The 17,675-nt window shown below is 37.4% G+C and overlaps 1 long non-coding RNA gene across 2 annotated transcripts in view; it reads right to left on the bottom strand.

Annotated features, from left to right (window-relative positions):
* The window catches only part of LOC115494348 (uncharacterized), a 178,847-nt gene that overhangs the window by 111,680 nt on the left and 49,492 nt on the right, over window positions 1-17,675 (bottom strand). The window lies entirely within an intron of this gene.

Here is a 17,675-nt window from a genome sequence, read left to right on the forward strand (position 1 = left end):
CACGTCTCCTTCAGTCCACGATCAATATTTTTGCAATGAATAAAAGGAGTCTCAAATAGCCAAGCTGTAGAAGAGTGCTTCCAGGTATTTTCTAATTAGTGGCCAACATAATTCCACTATAAATTGTTTAGTCAATAAATTCAGCTATGTTTTAAAATTCAACTTGCAAAATTATTAAACATATGAACATACAATCAATAAAATTAATCAGTTCCTAAAACCATAATTATTCTGACCTTAAGTATTCCTATCATAATTTTTCATGAATAATAGAAATGACATAAAATTACATACTAACCCTAATACATGGTTTTAATCAAATAAAAAAATTTATAGGCCAATTAAAATTCACATAATTTCACAGTGGAAGAAAATAGGAACTAAAAATAAACTATTCTATTTAATTCAATCACCAGTTAACTTGATTCTTTATATAATTTTATAAAATCTTAAAAACAAGATTATATGGATTTAGAGAGCTTTCCTTCATATTTCTTTCACTCTTGTAATCAGGTGGGTAAATAAGAATAATAAATTACTAACATTAAATTTGTGCAAAGTCTTTTTAAGACAGTACCATGGCTGTGCCTTCCATGCATTTTTCAATACACATGAAAATCAAGGATTATCCAGCATTTGCTGATGCACCTTGTACATTACTGACTTATACAAAGAAAAGGTTGTAATTTGGGCTCAACAAATTTTCTGTATCTCATTTGTAGACAACAAAGAAGCACTTTTTGGGTTCTACATGTTCCAGTGAAAATCTTGGTCTTTGTGGCAGAATTCACGCTATTTGCTCAGCTACTTAATTCACTAATATCTGTCAAACTGAGTTTTCCTAAAGGGTAATTCAAGTTTCTCTTTAAAATCTGCCTGGTCATCTCCATTTCCTTCAAGGACAAGTTGTATTTAATTGGAGGATCCTCCCTCTGTCCTTTCTCTGGGCATCCTTTGGGACAGGCACTTTTTGTTTCAGAGCTGAATTTGTGAAAACATGTAAACAACTAGTATTACCAACCAATAACATTGACATAGTTCACTGTGCCCATTATCACAGACCTTAACCAGTGCTAACCAACCTTATCCTATCTCCCAGCTCCACAGCAGAGAGCCTTTTCAGCTTACCTGTTGATCAAAAGTTGTGATAGAAAGAATCGCATTATGTATAAAAGACAGCAAAGCTCTTTCATCATCTCTGGGACTTAAATCCCAGCTCAAAAGTCAGTGGAGCGATGCCCTTATTTTCCCTTTGGGCCCATCATACAGTGTTTGCATTTTCAGAAGCACAGAAAATGTAGAGCGCTAACACATCTGAATGCACATAAAAATGATTTAAGCAAACTGGAGTGCTGATATATAAAGCACAACAGTGGAAAACAGAAACCGTAATCACTCTTTTCACCTGCCATACACTTCTCCAGGGATATTTATTCTCACAAGTTTTCATTTCTTATGGCTATAGAAGATGGATATTCCCTCCTGTTTAAAAGTAATAGGAAACTTAATTTCTGAAAATACTGGAATAACCTGCAAAGCAATTCCATACAAGCAAAATTATATTAATTTTCTTAAACTAATAGTAAGCAGCAGATAAGCAACAGGAAAAGATCAATATATAAAAGTCAATATAAAAGTTTCTTTCCTGCCTCTTGTTGAGAGGGATAAAATAGTAAACTGGAAAGTTCAAAATATTTTCTAGATTTATTTACAAGACAAAATAAGTAAATTATGATCTCTAAATTAATTAATAGTATTCATTTAACAGGCTGAAAGAGGTACAGGATGATTTCTGAAATACTAGTTAGTATGTTATGTTAAGAAGTCAAACTGATCTGTCACTATGCTGAGAACCAGAGACAGAAACACCAATGACCAATGAGAAATATCAAGTTCAGCAGGCAAATGGGAATTTTGTTTAATGTTTGGATAGTGATTACTCAAACTTTAAAGAAAAAAAGTAAATATTCAACAGACAAAGCCAGCTGCTGGCTGGCCACTGGGGTGGCCCCAGTGTGTGCAGCAGGTTGGCATGGCTCATGGGACCAGCAGCCAAAGCTGTACTCCCTGGCAAGAGAAAGCCTTGCCCAGCTGCAGCCTGGACTGAATATTTTCATCTAAAATAATGTCATTTTCCTTTTTATTCCAAATAAAAAGCCTTTTTGCCCCTCTCTCTACTTTACTTGTCAGTGTTCACTCACCAGCTTGAGCATGCATGTATCCTACCAGCAGACCCCAATATTCATCAGCTATTTACTTCATGATTTAGGTGTGAAATGAATAATAATTTCTCCTGAAAATAAAATGGGTTATCTGATTGAAGATTTCCTACAGTCTTTCTTCTGAAGGAGAATGCTTCACAACAGCAAAACAGCCACAACAGAAAAGACACACAGTAGATTCATGCAATTAAAAATTTTCAGCAAATCATTAAAATAATTACTGCATTTATTTTGCAGTAAAGTATTCATTACCTACACTACACTCATTAATAATGTGAGGAATGCATCTTCCTTATGCCCTGGTATGTTATTGATAGTTTGATAAATGCAAAACTTCATATTCAAGGAGTAACAGTGCCTATTGCACTATAGCATATTTTTTCTTTTGTTTACAAGGATCCAATTTTCAGTAGATTGAGTTATTCTTTCTCATATTTTTTTAATGGTTTGTTCATTAACTGAGAAGAGCTGAGGCCTAATAATTTGAACCATTTGTCTTTGACTTCAACGACATACCTCTGCAAAACATAATTTCCCCTTATTCTTCAAAAAATATGTATAGCTTCTTCCTGAAGACAAACTATGATATTGCAGTAAATTACAGCCAGTGGCTAATAAGGCAATTAGTACTCTGGTCACAGCTACACTGTGAAGTCCTTCACTTCAGCCAGACTATTAACCAAAGTATTTATCAATAAGATCCAAGTTTTATGTTTCCAATAAGTGTTTGAACTTATATGCAGGTTGAAGTTTATACTAAATTCAAAAAATTATACTTCATTACCTACAGAGGGTGGAAGAGAACAGGTTATTAGATTTCTGTCCTATGCTTATGTCCTATGTTATATGAATTAGTCAAGCAATCTACAAGACAATATTCTGGTATTCACTTAAGACACACATGCAAATTTAGAAAAATTTGCAGTTCATACTTTCAAGAAAAAAAAATGTGAAACTCAGTTTACCGTCTTCTCTTTGCCCTTTTCAATGTTTTTTTTTTTTTCCAGCAGTGTGATTCATACTGTTCTACAAAATTATGTAAATCACTCCAGATTAGAAGTGACAGGTGAATATCTGATATTTCATCAGATTCAACATCTTTATATAAAGCTTAGACCACTGTTTTGGACATGTTCGAGACTGAGCAGTGCTGTAGCAGGTCACTGGCCACCACACCTTTAACAGCTTTTGTCCTGAAATAAACACCAAGACCTTGAATAATGCCACAAGGTCTTCACTCAGACTAGGGCATCACCCTCCTTTCTCCTTTCATTTGTACAAAGTTGATCAGAGAGCCTGGCAGTACCACTAAAGTGCATCTCACCTCTGCTAATGAAGGAACTTGTGGGGTATTGCAAATTGCTCCATATGCTGTATTGCAGTAGCATTGAAAAACTCTGTCAGACCTCAGGCATCTAGAATTGGCCATCACTTTCTTAAAAGTTCAGCTATGCTATCTCGGGGAAGATAAACCTTATGGCACAAACCTATATGCCCAGTGATGGTCCCCATCACAGGCAGTTCCCCTTGCATCTGTGACCCTAATCCACACAGAGCTACTCTTTGGAGCTTTGGAAGCTCCCACACATTTATCAAATTATAATTTTTTTTTTTTTAATGCAGAACTTTCTGATTTACTACAGTCTTCTTCCATAATTAAGATTTCTGTTATGTCTGTACTAAGTAAAATAATTTTGAGCTTTTTTTTTTAATCACCTTTAATAGCCCTTTAGCCCTGTAACCCCTCCACCAAAAGCATTTAATTCATCCTAGATTCCCTCTGAGAAATCAATTGCAATTCAGTACTACACATTGCCTGTGAACTAAGGAATGAGCACAAGGCTAGAGTTTGCTTGCATAGCCTGCCCTGTGAAAGTACAAACATTTGGTAAATTACATGCAAACCTAATAAAATCATCATGCTTGGGCCGCTGCAAAAGATGTCAGTGAGGTAAAAGATATCACTTCTGGATCTTCAGAGGTACTATAGAGGAGCCCAGCACCATTTTGCCCACTACCAGAGCTGAAAATTTCTAAACTAATAATCTCCTGTGATATTTTTTTTTTTTTTTAATTTTGGTACACAGAAAGGACTCCATCACATAGCTGTGAGCAAATTGCAACAACTCTGGAAAGTAAACAGTAATTCAACAAATCTAAATTGTACCTGAATAAGACCTTAAAGAAAATGTTCTTCCATATCAGATCAGGAGAACATTATATATTAATCATTTGTTATAGATATTCTCTCAACTCTCTTGCAATCTAATCTACGTAAGGCTGAGTAAATAGGATGTGGCTGGATGAAAGGCACAGAGTGCTGCCAGAGTTGGAGCACAAAGTTAAAACAAAATCTTCTTTCTCTTTAGTCACAAAAATTCTATGGAAGTAGCAAGGGCGATTATAAAAGTTTTAGAAAGTGCTGAGTGTGAAAAACGTACCAAGACATCTATGCCTGAAAGAGCTCACAATTGAAACGGCCAGCAAAAATAGGCAGTTATGCTAGAGGATGTGATATGTCAAGGACTAGCGTGTGAGCCAAGAAGATCAGCAGGCACCATATTAGTTCCACCATTTTGTATTCATCCATCATTTGAGACCTTTGGTTTCAGAGAGGTTAGAGTTTCATACAGGCAGCTTTAGAAACAGAGGTTGTTGGGAGAACAGCTGACCAGAAACTTTCCAGTGAAGTGAAACTTCATCCCAAATGCAGCCAACCTGGTAACCCTTTGATGAGTGCAAATAGAGTTTCAAGGAAACCCTGCCCAGAGAAAGAATACTCGGGTACCTTGAAGTCTTGAAAACACTTTGGAAAGAAGACTGAGAAAAGCTAGGCTTTGTGATATAAAAATGGAGAGAGAGCTTTGTGTCAGGGTGTTGTGTCTCTAGAGGGTTCACAGTGATGGTCTAGGCAGCACCAACAGAGAGAATACACTTGCAGCTGCTAAGGATCTTATCTAGCCACTTTACAAAAAAAACCCTGCACATTAAATGATGTCTCAGGCTGTAGTTAGGAGTTGTTTACCCAAGCAATTAAAAAAATCCCCATCTGTGCAGGGATGTTAGGACCTGGCTGCAGGCTCAGTCTTGCAGATAGCATTTGCTGAGACTTGCTTCTGTGATAAAACATTGGCATCCATTCAATTGCAGAAAACTTACACCAGAAGTTGCTTTTATTTTTGCAATATGTGCAATTCCAGCTTCAAAAATTAAAGAAGATAAAGAAATTACAGTGCAGTAGAGGCAAGGCCAAGACATTTCATGTTTAACTAAACAGAAATTTCAGGTGGTATTGACTTGGATCAGACTCAAGTAAGTGACCTAGAAATAAACACCTATATCTCCTTACTACTCCCCTCATCCATCTTGTCCTGTGGCACTCCCTTGTTAAACTTGAGCCAACAAAAGAAATTATATTTCCTCTTCTCTTAAAGACTATTACAGGTTTTTTTCTCAATTATAAAAAAAAACCCACCACCCCCCCCTGCCAAAAAAAAAAAAAAGCCACAAAACAAGAAAACTAGTCCATATTTCATCATTATCTATCAAAGGACAAACTTTTTAATTATGTGTCCAATCCTGAAAAATAAAAATCATGATCTAAGAGAAAATCACTGTCCTGGTTTAGGGATACACACAATTGTGACAGGCACATAACTGCTATGTGCTATACTCTCACAGAGTTATTTTATTTTTCTTCAAGAAAAAAACCTTTCATAAACCTGTTTATTTCACGAGTCATAGTGCTTCACATTTCAGCTTACTGCAGTATAAGCAGTAATGCTCATCAAAAGCTGTAATGGATCACAGGTTTGGCACGCCTTTTGCCCACAACACTCATTAGTATGTTTTAGCTGCTTGCATCCATCACACAGGGATAGAAAGAGAAAAATCTAAACTGGAGTCCCAATCCCTAAGAAGGGCTGCTGCAAAAGAACCATGTATAGAAAAACTGTCTGATTCCTTATTTCATTATAAACAAGCATTTATTTAGTTTACAGGTAAGCCTGTTTGGTGCTGTAGAGCAAAGACCACCACTGTGAAACCAGCACATGAATTTATTTAACGATTCCTCAGAGATGGTAGATTGCACTAACACAGAGGAACTCTCACGGTGCAATAAGATTAGGAGGCTGGAGAATACCTCCTAGCAGTCTTCAAAAAATAAATACAAATCTATTGGCAGTTACTGACTTCTGGGAATTCAGCCTACTCAAATCAGTATTTTGTTGTTGAGTAGACATCAATACCAGCCCACAGCTGTCGTCACCATTTTTCCCATCTTTCACTATCACACACTCAAATATGGACGTTTATATAAAGAATAGCCTAGAACAACTTAGCTGGGAACAAAGATGGCTGATAAGTTAGATAAAAGAGAGACCTGTAAAACCACATGTTATGTGAAAGGGAAATAGCCACCCAAAGGAAAATAGCACCAAAACCAGATGCCATTTAGTGAAGCTTCAGATACTGTGCCCAAAACATCCAGAGAGGCAATTCTCTGTGCAATAAGCTGTAAATTCTCACTCCAAGAAACTGTAAATGCTAAAGATTTACATGAGTTCAGAAACTGACTGAACACACAAGAAAAAAAACTTTTAAGGCAACACTTCTGCATTAAGCAATGATACCCTTCCAATGTCCTGCAGGCACTTGTCCTCATATTCTTGTTATTTACCACTTTCAGTACAGCAGTGCAGGACTAGACAGCCGTCACTTGTTAGTCATTACAGTGACTTTCAGATTCTTTAACCAGAAAAACAAATGTTTTAATTACTTTTCCCTGTTCCAGGGAACTGTCACTCACTCTTTTGTTATAAAGTTGCACTATAATAAAATTAATTACTTGCTATTTACAAAGGAAAGCTTTAGTACAATAATAAACAGCACAATTTTCAGATGCTAGAGAATGTTTTAAGAAAGGAGTTCCATCACTTTATTCAGGTAAATTGTTGCAACTTTCTCATAGTTAACTCTTTATTGGCAGTTACAGAACTGTGCAGTTTGTAAGTGAACTGCCTTTACTTATCCAATCTTCTGCTCATATTGGGTACCGTAAAAGCACATGGTCTAATAAAAGCAGGTTGCAGGAGATAGTCTACAGTTGCATGTCGAAAAAGGCCTGAAGACGGAGCATCCTGTTCTTGGGCAAAGGGGAGATAAAAAATCCTATATCCAAGGTTGTATCCACTGCCTCTTGTTCTTCAAATACTAACCTCCAAGAGTCTGGCTTTGTTTTCATTGCTGGCTACCCAGAAGTTAGGTATCTATTACTGAAAAGGAGATGGTGGCACATACAGGCCCTGTGTATGCTGCCAACTTGAAAAGCAGGTTAAGCTGACCAGTTAATACAGGAGAAAAGCAGTTCTCTTTTGATTGCAGCTATGATAAAAAATGTAATCTGTTTTTCAATTTCCTTTTTTTTTTTGGATCCAGACCTCTTAACCGAAATCTCTTTGGAGGAGGACAGATAGTATAAAATATAATATAAAATCTGATTAATTTATTAACAACCCAGATGAAGTAGCTATGAAAAGTATTTATAGGAAATGAATCCCATTACATTGTTCATCAGATAGGAACCTCATACTGTTTACAACTGCATGCGTGTCCTACTTCATCATTTCATTTAAAGACAACACACCAAATATAAACATGTATGTGTGTCAGTCCTCACACCTGCCAACGTGTCTTATTTACAGAAATCAATTTCATGTACTTATTTTTTTCCTCCATTAGAAATAGTTAAGAGGCACGAGAAATTCATTTTCCTAATGCTATTTATTAATAAATACTACTAATTAAGAGGAGGAAACTTTACAGGGATGGATGTATTTCTCAGTGATTCAAATTACATACCTCGAAACACCACCTTTCTTTGTCTCTAAAAAGAGCAGTGATCTTTAAGATACCCTCTGAAGCTGTCCCTTCAGTATTGTTATGTACCATTGCCAGGAGCTCTTTTCTGACTTGACTCGGAAGCCAAATACTAAACACCCTTAATCTCTTCTCTTTGGTACTGCAGAACACCTGCTTGCTTGCTTTATGCTCCTTGATATTTTCATTGTTCTTAGTGCAGAATCACATATAACAAGCATCCATCTCCTTCAGAAACCTGGAAATCTTTGTTAGAATGCTCTTAAGTCAATTTCCTTCTGTTTGTTAAGACTGGTATGGGGTTTTTTTGGCCCTGTTTCTTCAGAATTTCTGCCTTACATCATTTGTTTCACCTTGAGCTGATGATTTCTGTGACCAGTCCTGGAATCAAACAGTCAAAACCTATTTTGCTCTCTACCTAGAAATGTGATTAAATCACAGAATAATGTGGTCATTCAGGATAAGACAGATGGAGCTTTGCAGAGAGAGAATAGAGTCATTTCTGGATAATGTCTTTGTTGAGCAAAGATAAGTACCTGCTAACACCAATTAGTCAGGAAAGATTGAAAAAGTTAAGTCAAAATAAAACAAGTATTTCATAAATAAGGATATCAGGTCTTCTGATTGCACAGGAAGTTTTTCTGCCATTTAATCAAATTGCCTCTTTCTATATGGCTATCCTCTGTTGTGATACATACATGCCTCACTCTTCAAAATCCTTTACAAGAAAACACAGTCTTTCAGGTAAAAGCTAAGAAAGCCCAGAAACTATTATGAACAGATTCTTTATGTCCATAACTTACCTGATTACTTACAGCAAAGTGGAAAATTTTTCTTATAATGCTGCACATATTTTTATTTCACACATTATTGCAGTGCATAAATTGCACCAATATTGAATATAAATTGTAGCCTAAAGGCTTAAGACACTAGGACAGCCCTACTGAGTAAATACTCGGACCTTACTGTACTCTGAATCCATCATTTATCCTATTTTAGCCAAAGCTTTTTTTTATTTCTTAAGACATTTGGATGCTGTTTTTTATCTTCCAGGCAAGCAGATTATTTTGGACTTGACAGAATAAAAACATTTTCTTCACTGTCACAAACAGTCTTTGAAGGAGCTGATCATAACCCTTGAAGTTATCTATCTTTCAGGTGCTTGAGGGTTCTAAAAGGAGCAGCTTAAAGGTTTTGATTTAGTTCAGCTGGGAACAGACTTAATCTTTTGAAACAAAAAAGATTAAGTAAAGCCTGAGGAGTGCTTGGATATAATACTGGGATGTTTATAGTCATTTGTTCATAGAAACTGAGATGCTGAATACCACAGCCCTGCTGACTTCAATGAGATCTCCCCCTCATTTTTACTAACCAGCTGTGGGTTCTGTTGGCAGAGACAGATTTACAGACTCATGCAAAAACATTTTAGGTTAAAGGACAGTTGTCTGAAAAAAAAAAAAAGGCAGCAGATTTATCAAAAATCTGGGTTGTCTTTTGTGCTTTTATCAGAGATTTAAAAAAAGAAGAAATTTGGAGAAGTGCACAAACCTGAGCCCATAGGCAGTACTAAGAGGAGATGGGCTGTTCTTTTAGCACCAGTGGCAAAACACTTTCCTGATCATTTATCAGAGGCCACTGAACACATGTTCATATCTTCAGCATCACACAGCCTGTACTTTCCTTGTAACAACTGATATTTATAGGGCCCACAGAAAAGCTTAAGAGGAAATTCTGATCAAATAAATGAAAGAGAAAATACTGTAGTTGACCATCCTGCCCTCCCCTTTCAAGCACAAGGTGCTTCTTCAAGAAAAATAAAGACAGAGCAGAAACAATGGACAAAATAATAAACACTACGATCTAATAGCTAAGAAAAGAGTTACTTTGGACAGATAATAGATTAAACAGATGTTCAAAAAGAAGTTATATGCAAAAATCAGTTGTGATCAGTAAGCAGAAGGAATAAAATGCCCAGTGACTGACAAAAATCCCTGTGCAAAGAAAAGCAAAGGAAAATTAATGCAAAGTGTATTGGTAATAACAGGGCTATATTTAAATCCTGAGATCCCACAATTTTTTCTCCAATCCTCTGCTCAAAAATGTAACTTATTTTTCCTTGAATGTCAGTGAAGAAGGTAATTGCGTAATAAGGTTAGAAAAGATGCTGATCCCAGAACACATAACATGATCTGAATTCAAAACAGTAACTGCTTAAGCAAATGGCACAAACATGGAAGCAACTCAGGAAGTATAATGGTTGGCTCCTGCAAACTCATCATATTTTCAAGACATGGAATTTAATCTTCAATTAATTACTTATCAAGAATGCTGCACTTTGGGGACAAGGGAGCTCATTTTTAAGTACACATTTCAAAGTTTACCCAACTCTGCTCAGGTAATTCTGAATGAATTGGGAAATGGTTGTTTCTGTACGAAATATCTGGTCTGCACCGTTTTGAATAAGTACATGCTGATCAATGGGACAGCTGCTGTCGTATTTTTGGCTTTGCTCATCCAACCCTGCTGAGTTACTGCTATGCTTTCAGCAGAGTGTTTTATTCAGGGATAGTCACAAGGGCTATTCTCATAGTAACACAAACTTAACTTTAATATTGCTCTCAGTGATGTTAATTGGAAGTCAAATCTGGGCTAAAACAATTCCGTTTCTACAAAGAAATTTAAACTATTTCAACCATCATCATTTCAGAGAAACACATCCTGATTTCCAGCTAAAAGAGGCCTTATATTTATAGCCAGCTGACTGAGAAAGGGAACCAAAATCAAGTAGTCTTTTCAATTAAGAAGTAAATGCATTTTCACAATGAAGCCAAATAAGCCTAAATCTCAATGATCCTTTTTGGATCTCCTTAGCTAATGAGACAGAAGACAGTGGTGGGAGTCAGACCATAGGCAAGGAGCAACTGAAATTGTTATATTTTTTATTGATAGGAGTCAGGGGTGCTCTTCCTGCCTGACCTCCAACAGTCCAGGGGTCAAAAGAGTCTAGCCCTGATACTTGGGAATCCATAGGTTGAATCTCAAGGAGTGTAAGTTCATAAGTAATCTCCTAAGAGACAGGAGGTAAAGCACATCACACAAATATGTTTTGCATAGAATTTACGAAAAGCTATTATTTCTTTAAGAGAGGCAGTAAAAACTAAATTGTGAAACAGTAGATAAACACACCTCTGACTGTTCAGCCATTCTGAAGACACTTCACCAAGTAAAAGCTAATTGCAGTCTCTGCACAAGGTCGGATGCTCTCCTCCTGCTGTTCCAGATGATGGGTTTACTAAAGGAGGGTGCTCTTTTATAACCTTGTCAATGATTGCCTAATCAGCTTCATCTGGTGACCATGGCCTTCTCATCAAGTGATAGATTGCTGAACTTCTGGCAGTCAGGCCTCAACTGACTACCTTGGCCTGGCCAACAGCTATCATCATTGAAGGGTGTTCTGCTTATTTATCAAAGCTGGATGACATACAGTGTCATCCCATCTTTTCTGTCAGCATTTTAATGTCCATGAGTCCTTGGAGTGCTGTACACTTATAAGTTATTTGCTGCATGTCTATCCAAGGATGAAACTTGCTTACTGAATTCTATTGATCTCACTTCTTAGACAAATCTGCCAAGAAAAAATAGTTAACACCAGTGCTGTTTCTGGTTCTGGGAGACCTGAGACCCCAACTTGTGTAGCTGAAAATTGCTGCACAGACATGAAGGCCTGGTCAGTCCATCTCAATCTGCCACTGAGAAGTTATTCTGGAATCTGAGGGAGGAGATGAAGCCTATTTCATGTTTCCTGCAGAGTGGACGTTCAACTGTACCTACTATTACATTCTGTAATTGCCTGTGAGATTCACTAGTGGGAATATTACTCTGTAGATACGCAATATCAAGTATCAGGAACCTTACATTTATAATCTATCTTTTCATTTGTGGGTTGGTCTTGTGGGATTTTTTTGGTCAAAACCACAAATAAAATAAATAGAAAACTAACAGAAGCCCCAATAATTTTTCTCTTTAAACAATAGATAAAGACATTAACAGATTGATGCCGATGTTGGAAAGAGAAGAAAACCTCAAAGTTCCTCATGCGTTTCATTCTGTGTATCTCACAGCAGAAGTGAAGAATTGCCTTGGGTTTGCCTTGCTCAAGCTAGTAAGAACATACCCCTATCCTGCTGAGTGCAAATGAGCACTTTGTGCTCCAAGTGACTTGCCTTCAATTCTCCTTGTAGCCAAAAGCAACACACAAAGCAACTTTTCCCTCCTGCAGATGAGGAGCAAACGGGCAGCAGTGAGCAGAGTGCAGCTTGCCCCCTGTGCCCTTACCCTTCCCATGCTAGCTTCAAAACACACATTTCACTGAGTCTGGCACCACAGTGTTTTAAGGGTGGGCAGACAAGAATAACTCCTATATTCACCCAGACACAACACACACCTAAGCCATTGTCATGCGAGCCCAAGAACCTTTGTTCACCTCCCAGGACATGTTTGTACACTTCCATCAGCAAGGTTTCTATGCAAAAGCTCCTTATTCCTTCTTCTTATTCTGTCCTGAAATTAACCCCATGATTTCATTGTGTAAAAGAATGCTAGGTCCATAGGTTTTTCATGGGCATTGGGGGTTTAGCTGTTTAGCTCACAAACCTGAGCAATTTTCCGTCCTTAATTTTCTATTAAATGCAGCTGAAACATCAGCTCTTGATACTTTATAAAGGGAATGCATGACAAGGGAGTTATAAAACTAATCTTGCTGCCAAATACAATACACATCTTTGCAGCAAAATCATATTTAAGTGAAGGATTTATTTTGGCATGAAGAAAGAAGATAGTGGTGGCTAACAGGACATGAAAGTATGCAGAATTTAAAAGGTAACAGTTTGCTTAATCTACTTAACTGGGAATTAAAATTAGAACTATTGAAGTCTTGCAGCTGTAGTGAACTCACACACACACAAAAAAAAATCTGAAAGACAAAATCTCAGGCAAATGAAGCTAAAGAAAACAAAAGACATTTGTATTTGAGTAAATGAGATTCAATTTATGTTAATGGCTACATAAATAGAAACCATTAAACTGGCATTTAAATGAAAGGCAGAAATATTTGACACAACTACTAGAAGACAAAGACAGTAATTTAATAATAACAACTCAGTAGGATATAAAAGCAATGATGATTAAGACATGAGACACCATACAAGGAGCTTTGTAGTGGTGGTCAGTGAGATTTCTGAGCCAGGAACAGGAACCTTCTGTAGGCTTCCATGCCTTCTGGAGAATCCAGAGCACTGGAGTACGTGACAATTGTGGTGTCCATTTTAGAACCTAGCTAGGCTAAAGTGGCTCAATTTTATGTCTTTCAGATTAATATCAGACAATTCTGACAAAAATAAATGGAATGGCTGAAACCAGACCAGCTAAATACATCAAAGGAAAGTTAAATATTTGCAACACCTTATGAGGGACAAAATGAAAGTTATGGTCAAACTAATTTGACTAATCAATTCTGAAGTCCAAAGTTTGTTGACAAAGAGAATAGTGACAATGTCATACTTTGCTGTTAATTACTCATCAGCCTGACACCAACAAAAAGAAACACTCAAGTGAAAAGGCATCTAATTCAGGGATAAAATCCTGATGCCATGCTCCTAGGACAAACATTGCCACTTCAAAATTATTACCTAGGTAAAGGATGGGGAAGGCAATATTATATACAGGTACATGTGAAAATGAACATGAACTGCCTCCCTGCTTGGTCAATAGCCACACTTGCCTCAAGCTTGTAACCCACATCCTAGAGACCCAGTGACTGTCTTAAGCAGCATTTGGTCTACACCTAAATCCTTTCCCAAAAGCTTAATGCTGTCTTTAGGTGTGTAAGCTGGGAGATGCTCAGCAAAATCCCCAAGAGATTGTCATCTCTGCCTGCTACTAGCCTACTGTGTCCATTTGAAGAAGGGTATTAAAAACAGGCAGGATAAAAGTGGAAATGAGAAGGGAGTTATGACATAGATCCTAAAACGTGCCTTATAACAAGACCCAGAAACCTTGAAACATTTCATTATGGTAGAAATTACTTCACGTATGCTTAAGTACCTCATAAGGACAGAAAACTGACAGAGGGCTCTTTATTCTGCTTGATAGGTCTTTGAGATGAAGTTGAAGTTAGATCACTGGAGTCTGAAAGACATGTAAAAATAAGTGTAATAAGCCTCATAAAATTATTAAACCAGGAACCCCTTCAGGAAAAACTTCAATTTATATTAAGGGATTATCAAGGTTATCAGACCAGACCTTTTGGTTTTAGAAGTCTTTCAGATGAATTTATGCAAAACCTTATATTTACAGCATTCACACGAAAATTGTTTTAAATGTGTTTTTTTATATATTTGCATATCCTTTCAGACTTTTCTCAAGGGGTTTTCCTGGACTCTCTGATGCTATTTCATTGGCTCTGCTTGGACTACTTCATTATTTTTTTCTTACAAAGGAATCTGATATTGACTTTTTTTCATCTCTTTCTTTTCTCCAGTCTTAGTTTTCCCTCTCCACTTCTTATTTTGTGCTTCTTTGAGTCCACCTTTTGCCTACCTTTCTCATTTTCCACCTTTCTCTTCCATCTCTTTTTTGTTCTGTTTATTTTTCCAATTTAATTATTTAATGTGATTGCATATGGAATAAATCTTTCAGGAAACATAAATAGAAGTTAATAACCACCCTCAAATAATAAGCAAAATGTATCCATTAGTCTAAGCAGAAGATGTAAAAAAGTGTAAACCACAGTATCAACATCAAAGCACGTTGAGTTGATTTATGAACATGCTGAATTGGAGCATCTTACCTAATTGCTTTTGATTCTAACTTTGACAGCTTCACTCATGTTGAATTTTATAAAATAGAAAGGCAGAAAAGTTGAAACCACTTTAAAGAGTCAACAGAATGTCTACATATACCTTTATTCATAAAGAGCAAATCACAGCCAGGGGCAATCTTACTGTTCTAGAAATTCTGACAGGTGTATCTGAAAGGCATTATCTTCTTAAGGACTCTCATCATCCTTTCTGAGATAAGCTGATGCATTCAATTACATTCCTGCGGTGCAGCCCCAGAAGTCTTGCAATTATTTATTCTCCCACAGATCCAGCAGGGTTTCAAGGCCTTCTGTTCATTCCCTTAAGGACGTTACAATCTAAATTGGTGGAACTACTTTTCTCTAGTCACTGGAACTATTAACTGGACCAAAATGCTACAATTTAGCTTCCAGGCAGAATTTTTTTTTATTATTTTTGATATCTGACTGACAATTTTTCCTACAAGCCTGACATGCTTTACTTCATTCAACTGACCCCTACATCTTTCAGTGTATTCACTGAATAATCTCACATTTCCCTGTGAATATATGGCATCTGGGTTAAATGGTCAAGCATGAAAGACATTTTTATCACATGTAAGTGTTCTGAACACATCCAAAACACTTTTTTCCACTTAGCCACAACTCACATATTTTTCATTCTTATGCCATGCTATTTCTGTGAAAAAATCTATTCATGAAGGCTGATGTGTATGCTGGGGTCAGCTTTTATTAAAGACAACAGGTATTATTGTTAGATGTTAACTTTACCTTTCAGATATTTTTGTTCTATCAAAGGCAATCTATTACATTTATTTGTGATGATAAGTGCACATTACTGCTTGTGGAGAGCCAGAATTTGGCTTTTGAGTAGCTGGGCAGGAGCCAGCTGTTCAAAAAGTTAGGTAATAGTCTTCAAGACTTAAGGAAGTCTCTCTTTACATTGTAGTATTCAGTTCAAAAGTACAACAGTATCTCCAGGATACTGTATGAGAATTTGTATGAGAATTTGACGCAAATTTTAAAAAAAAATGATAATACACAAATAAATAAAAATATAATAACTATACTGTTCCAGGAAAATGTAGACCCAGAATTTATCCCAGGTGCCTCAGCAGGTGCTTCTTTCTTTTTCTTAATAAATGTATTCATTTACTTGTATGCTTACCAACAGCAGTTTTCTTAAAAGGAAAAAAAAAAGATAAGCAGTAAGACAAAACAAGCAGAAGATTAAGTCAATAACTATTTGAAAGGCATGATTAGACACCTCAGCAGGGCAGTAAGAAAGTCACTGATCACTGAGTCCCCTGCACAGAGGGTGGCAGGTAAAAGGGGGTTAGGAGTGATGAGTGACAGAAGTTAACTTACTAATGTGGCAAGGAATCCACAAAAGTTAATGGTGCTCATGGATTTGGCGAGAGGAAAAATTCATCTGTGTTAGAGGTAGCTGAACCTGATGGGCAGTGGGAGCCAGGGGCTGTCCTCCTGTCTCAGCCCCATGGATTTGGGGCTGTTGCTGTTCCCTCTCCCTGACCGCAGGCAGAAGAGAGGCTGAGCACCCACTCCTGACACATGTGCACTCACACTGCCCACCCATCCAGCCACGCAGGTAGACACAAAGAGAAAGCACAACCTCACACAGCCCTCAGATGAACAAGAAGAGCACAGATGGCCCAGTCCTGTTCCTCTCTCCTGCTCATCAGCAGTGGAACCTATCTGCTAGTGCCATGTGGCACACACAGTGTATGGCCACTGCTGCTTTTAGCCTCCTCAGTCACTCCAGGAGCAGCCCCCAGTGCTCCTGACATGCTCCAGTTGTTGGCACCCACACCCATAAGGCCCTGAGGTTCAAGGCTTATTCCTGCTGCTGGGCACAGACCTCTCACATTCACTAGCTTGTGTGGGCTAAGGTTTGCCAGAGTTAGCACACACACATTTGGAGCAGAGAACACAGCCACAAAGGCTGTCAGAAATCAGATTTAAGTAAAAAAAGAACAGGTTGGACCCATCAAGTTCAGGGCTCTGTCTGACAATCTGCCTGACCTTTACTCAGTTAACAACTTCTTACCCTTTTCCTTCTTTTTTTTTTCCACTTTTTTTTCTCCTCAGTCCACCTCTCTTTCCCCAGTTTTGTCCTTTCCCATCAAATGATCTCAGTGGGTTTCACTCCAGAGCCAATGTTTCTCCTACCCCTTGGATGGTCTTAGGGAGCAGCTGAGTTGTCCATTTCTACTGGGTGGGTTAGTAAGGTTCTTTTGCCCATCATTGTTCCTCCAATCTTCCCTGGGTCTTTGAGTTCCACATGATTTGTCTACGATTGCTTAAATGAGCAACCTTTAGCAAAAATAACCATGCCATAAACATCAGAATGACAGAAACAGTAAATGCCAGCCAAGTTATTTATCTGGGGCCAACGAAAGGCTCATAAAATAAAAATTATCAATCTTAAACAAAATAAGGCATCATGAGATAATTGCCACAAAATGTCAGGTAAGACAGTAAAATAAGAGATGTAAAAGAGATGTAAAAAAAAAGAAAAAAGTGGACAGCCTAAACTAGAGGCAGAAAGAAGCAGCTTAACAACTGCAGCTAGTTCATGAACAAGGTATGACATACACACTCCCAGGTCAGACTGCATCCAGAAAGCCCCTGGCTGCACACTCATCAAAGTACACCTATTGTAAATGCAGGCGAACCCAATGGGAAGAAATGACAAT

This window comes from Taeniopygia guttata, chromosome 3 (genome assembly GCF_048771995.1).
Source record: "Taeniopygia guttata chromosome 3, bTaeGut7.mat, whole genome shotgun sequence".
In the NCBI taxonomy this organism is placed as follows: Eukaryota; Metazoa; Chordata; class Aves; order Passeriformes; family Estrildidae; genus Taeniopygia; species Taeniopygia guttata.